The sequence below is a fragment of the Apodemus sylvaticus genome, chromosome 14, assembly GCF_947179515.1.
Source record: "Apodemus sylvaticus chromosome 14, mApoSyl1.1, whole genome shotgun sequence".
In the NCBI taxonomy this organism is placed as follows: Eukaryota; Metazoa; Chordata; class Mammalia; order Rodentia; family Muridae; genus Apodemus; species Apodemus sylvaticus.
In genome coordinates, this window is record NC_067485.1 from 91,473,361 (window position 1) to 91,482,605 (window position 9,245).

Sequence of the window (9,245 nt, forward strand, 5' to 3'; positions counted from 1 at the left end):
TATCAGTCACTAAGAATGATAATGTAATTCACACTGTCTGAAGCAAAAAGAAGGAAGGAAGGAAGGAAGGAAGGAAGGAAGGAAGGAATAAGTAATGCTCTCTGAAACACAAATCTGGGCTGGGTCCTAGCTTGACCATGGAAACACACACACACACACACACACACACACACACACACACAGACAGACATGTGGGGCAAGGGGGCATGAAACAATTTCCACATCCTTCCATGCAAGTCTCCTTAGTCTGAGCATGGAGGAAAGATTGAGAAAAGCTGCAACAGTGGATGCTATATATAAGCTTGAAGAGTCTTGGACCAGAATGATTTCCTATACCAGCAGCAAGTGGCCAAGAAATGGACGATTCCAAAAATCCCTTTTTGCTGTTGTTCCTCACAATCAGTCATGATGGAACTCCGTTCGTCTAACTCCATCTGTAGACAAGGCTAGCCACAAAGTTACAGTGATCTACATCCCTTTGCCACTACCACTAGAATCATACTTGTATTGTTGTTGGTGGTGTTGGTTGTGATGGTGGAGATTGCTTGTTTATTTGTAAGTGTAACCTGGAAATATTCTTTCTTTGATCTGCGTACCTTAGAGATGATGGCGTATCTTTAAATAAAATGGGAAAATTAGTTCACACAGGTATGGTTTTCCCCATTATTGTTTTTGTTTCATGTAACTAGGAGCTTCCTCAGACACAACTCTGTAACAGGAAAATGGATGACGGAAGCTTAACTAACATCCTCGTTCTTCTCCTACCTATCCTGTTTCTGTCTTTCGTGGTTTCACGTCCCACCACCACCCACAGGGCAAGCCTGACAGCCATTCATAACTCTAACTCTAATTTCAGCACATCTGACATCTGACCCTTCATCTGGCTTTTTTTTTTTTTTTTTTTTTTTTTTTTTTTTTTGGACAGGGTTTCTCTGTGTAGCCCTGGCTGTACTGAAACTCACTCTGTAGACCAGGCTGGCCTGGAACTCAGAAATCCGCCTGCCTCTGTCTCCCCATTGCTGAGATTAAAGGCTACCACTGCCCGGCATATGTGCCTGTGTTTGTAATTTCCTGTTCTGTTAATGGATTGTCAGCAGAATGTTAACCCCAGAACGTTTTTTGTCTATTTAATCTAATTTCAAAATATATCCGTGTGTGTGTGTGTTGTGTATTGTATGTTTGTGTATGTTGCATGCGTGTGAGTGAGTGGATGCATGTCTGTCTGTGTGCATTGGTGTGATGGATAGCTCCCAGCCATTAGCTCTCATTATTTGTTGTTTGTATGTATGTGTGTATGTATGTATGTATGTATGTATGTATGTATGTATGCAATTACTTGCTTAGTTTTTATTTATTTGAAACAAGGTTTCTTTTGGGGAGGGGCGTTAGAGACAGGGTTTCTCTGTGTAGCCCTGGCTGTCCTGGAACTCACTCTGTAGACCAAGCTGGCCTCGAACTCAGAAATCCACCTGCCTTCCCTCCCAAGTGCTGGGATTAAAGATGTGTGCCACCACTGCCTGGCGCTTTATTTTATTAAACATTAAACATAAAGTAGAAATTCCAAATCATGTAAATAATGTGTAGATTTTGCCTCACAAATCCCTGAGCTGGCAGGGCAAGGCTGTAGTCTTCCTCTTTGTGTTAGGGTGTGTTAGCAACTCCATTAGCATTTCCAAAGAGCCTAGGGTTTTGGTTCAGCAGTTGCCTGAGCCAGTGTGGCCCTGAAAGACAGTGAGTTCAGACATTTAAGCTGAAATATCACTTGCTCGCAGACTTCACGCGTGAAATTTGCCTCTGGAGAGACATGGCTCAGCAGTAAAGTGCGCCAGGCCAGGGAATGTGCAGACTTCACAGACTGGCAGGAATGTGCAGCCAGGTCAGCAATGCTCTGCTCCACCCCTCCCCCATTCCCCACACCCAGGGAGAAGGAGGGAGAAGGCAGTGTAGGGGAGGGGCAGGGAGCTGTAGAGAGAGAGTTGAGATGGGGGGGGCAAATCAATAAACTGGAGACTTCGTTCATTTATTTGCCTTATTGAGTGTATGGTGGAAGAGGGAAAATGAATCAAAAGGGTGCAACTTCTCTGTCAGAACGGGTGCCAGACAAAGCTACACCAGCTTGGCACTTCCTGTGGGCTCCCAGCCTCTCAAACTCAAAGACTGCCCCTTTAACTGTCAGACACCTTATCGCAGGTTCCTGCTGAGCACAGTGCAGCTACTGGTGGGATTTCATCACTCTCGGCCTCCTAGCCCTGCTGGGGAAAGAGGGTCTGGCACTGGTGATTGGATGACTCTGTGATACCTCAATCCAGCCTATGGCTGCAGCAGCTGCCATGAGGAAGGGAAGCTCCTGGGACAGGAAATGAGAGGAGTGTCCCCAAGCCCTGCTCACTACAAACTGCCCTGCTTGTGCAAGCAGGAGATGGACCGTGAGCATGGCCATGAACCAGGTCAATACAGGAAGGTAGGTGCTGGCCAGGATGCTAAGGAAATTGCACAAACAAACAAGATAACAGAGGGAGCTGGAGACATAGAGACAGCTTATGTAAAACTAACCCATGGGAACTGGCAAGAAGGCTCAGCCTGTGGAAGTACCTGCCACCAAGCCTGCTGACATATGTTTGATCCCCAGAGCCCATATGGTGGGAGGGGAGAACTCCACAAAGTTGTCTTCTGTCCTCCAAACATACCTTGCACCAAGGCACACAAGTTCAGGTGCAGGTATAGGAGTGCTCTCTGTCTCTGTCTGTCTGTCTGTCTGTCTGACTCCTTTCTCTCCCTCTCCTCTCTCTCTCTCTCTCTCTCTCTCTCTCTCTGTCTCTCTCTCTGTCTTTGTCTCTCTCTCTCTCTGTCTCTGTCTCTGTCTCTCTCTCTGTCTCTGTCTCTGTCTCTCTCTCTCTCTCTCTCTCTCTCTCACACACACACACACACACACACACACACACACACACACTTTCACTCACACCCATACATACACAAAATAAGTAAATTTCATCAACAGGAAATAAGTCTAGGGAGATGTTTTCAAGGGAGCTTTAGAAATTGATCACCAGTAGCAAGGGTGGAAAAAGTAACTAGACCAAATACACAAAGCCATCAGTGATGGCCCACACCTGTAATCCTGGCACTTGGGAGGCGGAGGCTAGACTATCAGGAATTCAAGTCCTCTAGTCCCTTGCTGGACATGCTGGTCTCTGGGGAGCTCACCTTCTCCAACCACACAGTATCTGCCAGTGCTCATCCCAACATGGGTGGAATCACCTCTCCAGGATTTTGAATTTGAGCAGATTGTGAATCTCCCGGTCCTGCTAGTTTCTCTTGGTATTCCTTTCCAGCACATAGTGCCTTTTAAAAAGATGGCTCTGGAGCTGTGAGATAGCAATGAAGACTGGAAACAGACAGAGAAGGAACAAGGTAAAGGTTTCAACATGAGCTGTTGTTATTAAATAAATCCCAGAGAAGTTCCCCAAGAACTTCCCAAGACTGGGTGACCAGAGCTGCCCAGAGCACAGCTCTCACTCTGAGCTCCCCCTTCACTCCTTTCTGTTTTTGGTCCTCACCTCCCAGAGCTGAAGCACCGGGGCCTCTGCAGGGGCAGCTGTGAAGCCTCCCCTCCCTCCCACAGTCCGTGTTCTGACAGAACTTCACTTTTATCCCAGCTCCCCAAAGCTTCACCCATTCACTGCTTCACTCTGACTCCGGGTGTTGAAGGATCGCTCAAATTGTCTGCCCCTTTCCCATTTCCCTTAGCCACAGTTCTGACTGACCTGCCCCCTTCCAGCTCTCAGTGAAACCAAGCACTCAGCAGAGTTTGAGTCTTGGCCCAGGAAAAACAACCAGCAAAGCCATTTCTATGTTTGTTCATGTGCCTACTTAGATAATATTCCCTTCTGTCTACACTGGCTATGTGCACTGAGACCGGCCACCCCGGGGCCCAACAGACAGACCCATCTTTCCATGTTCTCACTGGCCAACTCCAAAAGTCCATCCATTTTCCAAAGCTCTGCATGCCTAGGGAGCAAAGCCAATATCTACAAACTCTACAGACAGACAGACCTTTATTATTTGTTGGTCTGAGGAGGCATGTTTGTAGACAGATTTTGGAGTTTAGAAAGATGTACCAAATACTTGATGGATATTCATGATGCTCACACAGTGAAGAGAAGAACTCCCTTCGACAGGCAAGTGTGAAGGTCACAGCTATAGCTACGTGGGCCTCCAAGGTCCACCCTTCCCATTAGGCCGCTTCTGAAATCTCTATGCAGAGGAGCGGGCTCCAGTCCCAAATATATCCAGAGGGTAAACCCAGGAGAAAAGTCTGAACAACTCCATCCATAAACTCATTCACTCCATCATTCATTCACTTAGTGAAGCACACATTATGTGCTAGGCACACACTATTCAGAAGCAGGTGTAGAACGACCTATAAGACCCATTCACTCTGCTGCTGAGGGCGGCTCCAGACCCAGTTGTCTATATTTCTGTCCTTCCTAACTGCCCAAAATGGGTAAAGTAAAGCTCCTTCTGAGCTCGCAAGGGAAGGGATCTTTACTCCTCCTCAGAAATTTTATTTTTCGAATTTATTACATTCCTTCACAACTTTTCAAAAAGATATGCTCTCAAGGAAACATGTTCATTTGTAATCAGATCAATCTCAGCACAGCGTAGGTAGCCAGGCCTGCGTTCCTGGTGCCCTATCTGGTCAGCAAGAGCAAGACTGGAAAAACAGCTACTGCACAGGGAGAGCCAGGTAGACATCGTTCACTTTAAGATGCATGCATGAGGTTCCTGGATCATTTAGTCTGCAGACTCACACATAACTGAGGGTGCTATTGTTCTTTGTTTGTTTGCTTGCTTGCTTTATTACAATGCAGAAATGGATATTGTTAGCATTCTGTCTAAGCTCCACCCCACAGTTACCTGGCAACAGCCAGGTATTTTCTGCCTTGGGGAGAGAGCAGGAAGGGAATGGGGAGAGAAGGTGGAAGGGAAGCAGGGAATGAGCAAGAGAGGACCAAGAGACCAAGAGAGCATGGAGAGGTGCAAGCAGCATCTTTTAGAGTGGGTGGGCCCACAAGGTGTTGCCAGGTAACTGCGGGGTGGAGCTTAGACAGAATGCTAACAGATGTGAATTTCTATTAGAGAGCAGTGACTTAGAGTATAGTTATTTTGTTTGTGTGTGTGTGTGTGTTTCTTAGAATACTAGATGATTTTTGTTTGCCTTTGTTGTTTTATTACCACTATTTATTTAATATGCTAGAAAGAGTTAAACTCAAAAGTAAAGATAAACACAAATGATACATATATGCCTCAGTAATTAAAAAGTGGAGTGATTTTCTCCACATACAAAAAATTAATAAATTGTTGGAGCATTGTAAATTAGATTCAATTAAGTCGATAGTAAAAAAATCACTGTTTAGAATAAGATGCCTCCATTTGCTTGACAGATTTCATAAGCCATTGTGATAATTGTCGACACTAGGAAGATTTGTAAAGACTGCAGTCTTCAGTCAGTCTTAAATAGTTTATTTCGGAATTTGCGCTTGATAGTTAAATTTTCAAGCAAAACACAACAAATATGGGGGTTTTGACAATCCATGCAGAGTAACTTGTGATTCTTCAATATTAAACCAAGTTACATGCTATCAGTAATGCCATAAACTTAATCATTTCTATTTTATGTGGTATTTAAGAGTAACATCATCAAAAAGTCAAAATATCAAAAATTGTATGAGACACAAATAAGATTGGTTATGTATTATCTGGTTCTAAGATTTGTATAATTATTTGCATCTTTTGTATACATGTTTGTCATCAACAATTAATTTTCATTTCTATAAGCCTGAAATTCAGATTTTTTTATTTCAATTTATGTGGTTTCCTTTCCAAATTAATATAGTGTTTCAAGATTCAGATACTTATGATCTCATTTGAACTCAAGTTGTTTTTGAAGACCATCATGGGTTACAGGAGCAATCAAATGTTTCATTTTCAATTAGTTGATACTTAATTTCTCAAAAATAGTCTTTTTTTTACTCTAGAATGATAATAATCTCCTCCACGAAATCTTCTACAATTTATAGGACATTTAAATCCCTAAAATTCAAATTTGATTTTGTGAGAAATGTGCACAGACAGTTCCATTCTTAGGGAATACAAGAAACAAATAGATTCAAGCATCAAGCTTTCCAAATCCCTGCTAGATATATATTTTTGTTAGCTTTATGATTTCTGTATGTAAAATATCTGTGAAAACAATTTAAAGGAGAATGGATTTATCTCGTTTCAGGGTTCCAGAAATATCTGCTGAGTGTGTAGCAGGGCAAGAATGATGGTGTATAGTTCACCTTGTCGTTTCCAGGAAAGGGAGCCAGAGTAGTAGACTGGGATATATTGGATAGATGGAAGGGATGGTACAACTCACAGGTCTCTCTGTGAGCTAATTCCTCTGGCTAGACCATACCTACCAAAGTGTCTACAATCTTCTAAGATATCTCTGCTGCTGCTTGTACAACCAACATTCAAAGAATGTTACAGTAAGACATTCAATGTTCAAGAGATTATGTATTTGGCCTGGACTAAAGTAAAATAAAGCTCATTTATTCTATTTCTAAGGGTTTTAGGACATTGAGAAAATTTAAAACTGTCATGTGTATACAGTGTTTATAAAGGGATTTTCTAGGACAAACTTTTAGTTGTCTTTAAATTGAACAAATGTTACATTATTTAGCTGAAGATTTAAAGATGTAGACTAAGAATGGTTTTAGTTTTAATTTCCTAATAGATGGTTAGTGATTGTTAAAAATATTTTCTTTTGTTTAGCTTTTCTATTTATTTAAACAGACTATATTTGCAGAGGTTTCAGATTTACATAAAAATTGGGAAGCAGGTATCTATTCTATAGCTCATGGTGTTAAATAGATGCAAAAGCTTCTGAAGAAGGAACATATCACATGATAGAAGCATATTTGTTTCAGTTGAAGAAACTAAGTTGACAAATCATCATTCAGAGTTTCCATTGGTTGTCCCTGGTACTGTGTCTTCTGTAGCTTGAAGAAGTATACAGTGACATGTATTCTCTACTATAGCATCATACAGTGTCACTGCCCTAAAATGATGTAGGATTCTGCCTCTTCAGACTTCTTTATCCTCAACAAGTTGGCAGCCATTTTACTCCTCAACTTTTTGAATGTTCTGTAATTTCACAAAGGAGAAATGATAAAAACCTTCAGCATTCACATTGTTCTTTTTTATTTGATGTATACATGTAAGTTCCTTCATCTTCTTATAGCCTATAACTCAGTCTGTTTAATGATGAAACCTGCTGTTTTTTCCAGAGGTCATTTATATGTCCATTCACTGAGTATCAATCTAGTTGCTCCTAAGATTTGAAAATTTTGAGTAAAATGTATCACCTCTATGTGAGATACATTGTGTGGATGTGTTTTCAACCATACTCTATGAATAAATGTCAAGGAACAGAATTGTTGTGTATTGGACCGTAAGTGTCTTTAGTTCTGTAAAAAACTGTCAAATATTTTCCAAAGCATTTTTTTTATTCCCACCAGCACTTGCAAATCTTGAATAGCATTTGATTTTAATCATATACTGGGCTTTTACCATTGTAATAGGTATGAAGTATGACCTTTTTCTGTCTTAAGTTGAATTCCCTTGGTCTAACATATTGTTTGTTAACTTGAAGTAATGTACAGAGAGGTTTTATGCTAATTTTTAGTGTATTTTTTCAGTTTCTTATTTCTGGATTTAAGGATTCTCTGTATATTTTAGAAATTTTTTGAGTAAATTTTCTTCTCATCTTTTGCATCATTCATTCATCACATAATTTTCATATTTTAGATCTATCTTGTCACTTATTTCTTCCATGATACTTATCTTACATCAAATATTACATCACTTTTGACTCACAATTTTTACATATAGGCAACTTATAGTTTTATAATGGACTTTTGTGCTTATGGTATATGTTAGTAAATTTTATGAGTGTGTTCCAGAACTATATATAGTTCTAGAACTAAATATTGAAATAATTAATGTTTTTATTTCATGGATCTCACTGTTATAAAAAGTGAGATAAGCCCATTTTTTTTTAACTTTGCATGGTTTTAATAAGCTTTCATTTGTAGCCAAAACTTGATTTCCATTTGCTTACCTTTAACTGGTTGAACAATGTGCTTATTCATGGGATTTTCGGCAGTCTCTAGGTTATGGCAGTTGCTTCCTGGCCTGTTCCTGGACTACTATTCACCATGACCACTCGAAACAGCAAACATACATCCTACCTTTTCTGCAAATAGTTTTTGACAGTTATTTTTAATTAAATAAACTTATAGTTCTACTTGTATGCTGAGATAAATATTAATTTTCTATTGTTCACTGCTTCCATTTTGTATGATTTTTAGCTGTATAGTTAATAAATGGGTCTGTGCTATCCCTGTCTTTTGTTATTTGCCTCAGAAATGTAATTTAAGTGTCAGAATTTTTTATTTTGAATAGTGCTTTATAATGCAATATTTAAACTACAAATAGTCTAGTTTGCCTTTCAATTTAATTTTGTTTCTCTCTCTCTCTCTCTCTCTCTCTCTCTCTCTCTCTCTCTTTCTCTCTCTCTCTCTCTCTCCATCCTTCCCTTCTTCCCTCCTTTCCTCCCTTTCTTCCTCTCCCTCTCCCTTTCTCTCTTTACAGACCAAGCTGACCTTAAATGCAAAGAGATCTTGCCTGTCTCTCTTCCTATGTACTGAAATTAATAGTTTGTGCCATGTATATTTAGAATATAAGTACTTAACTTGTTAAGCTATGTGTGTATAATTTTTATTGATAATATTAATAAGAATTCATTTCTAAAGTTAGCATTCATTTCTTTCCTTATAGGTATATAGCCTTGCATACTAATTATAACTATTTTTATATATTAGTTAAATTTGAAAATCTGTTTTATTAATCTAATACTGCTCATTAATCTTGTAGATAAATTGTTTCATGTCTATATCAACATATGAAAATAAGTTGCACTTCATTCTTCCTAAAATATTTACCCCAATTTTATTACATTAAAAAAGGTTTTCAGTAAATTTTGAAAGGAGTATAGCAATGGTATAATATTTTGTTGTTTCTGATAAGATGTTTTATTTCAACTTTCTCCTTTGTCTTTTACATTATGTGATTTTTTAAACCTGCACATGCCTTAATAATAAATATGAGTATACTCTACAACACAGACATACACACAC

The 9,245-nt window shown here is 39.6% G+C and overlaps 1 protein-coding gene across 1 annotated transcript in view; it reads left to right on the top strand.

Annotated features, from left to right (window-relative positions):
- Window positions 1-8,342, top strand: part of LOC127664908 (ubiquitin-conjugating enzyme E2 pex4-like) — a 239,713-nt gene extending 231,371 nt beyond the window's left edge. Inside the window, exon 11 of the transcript XR_007973275.1 lies at window positions 8,220-8,342. The gene's annotated coding sequence lies outside the window, so the exon portion shown is untranslated. The remainder of the gene's footprint in view (window positions 1-8,219) is intronic.
- The last annotated feature ends 903 nt before the right edge of the window (window positions 8,343-9,245 follow it).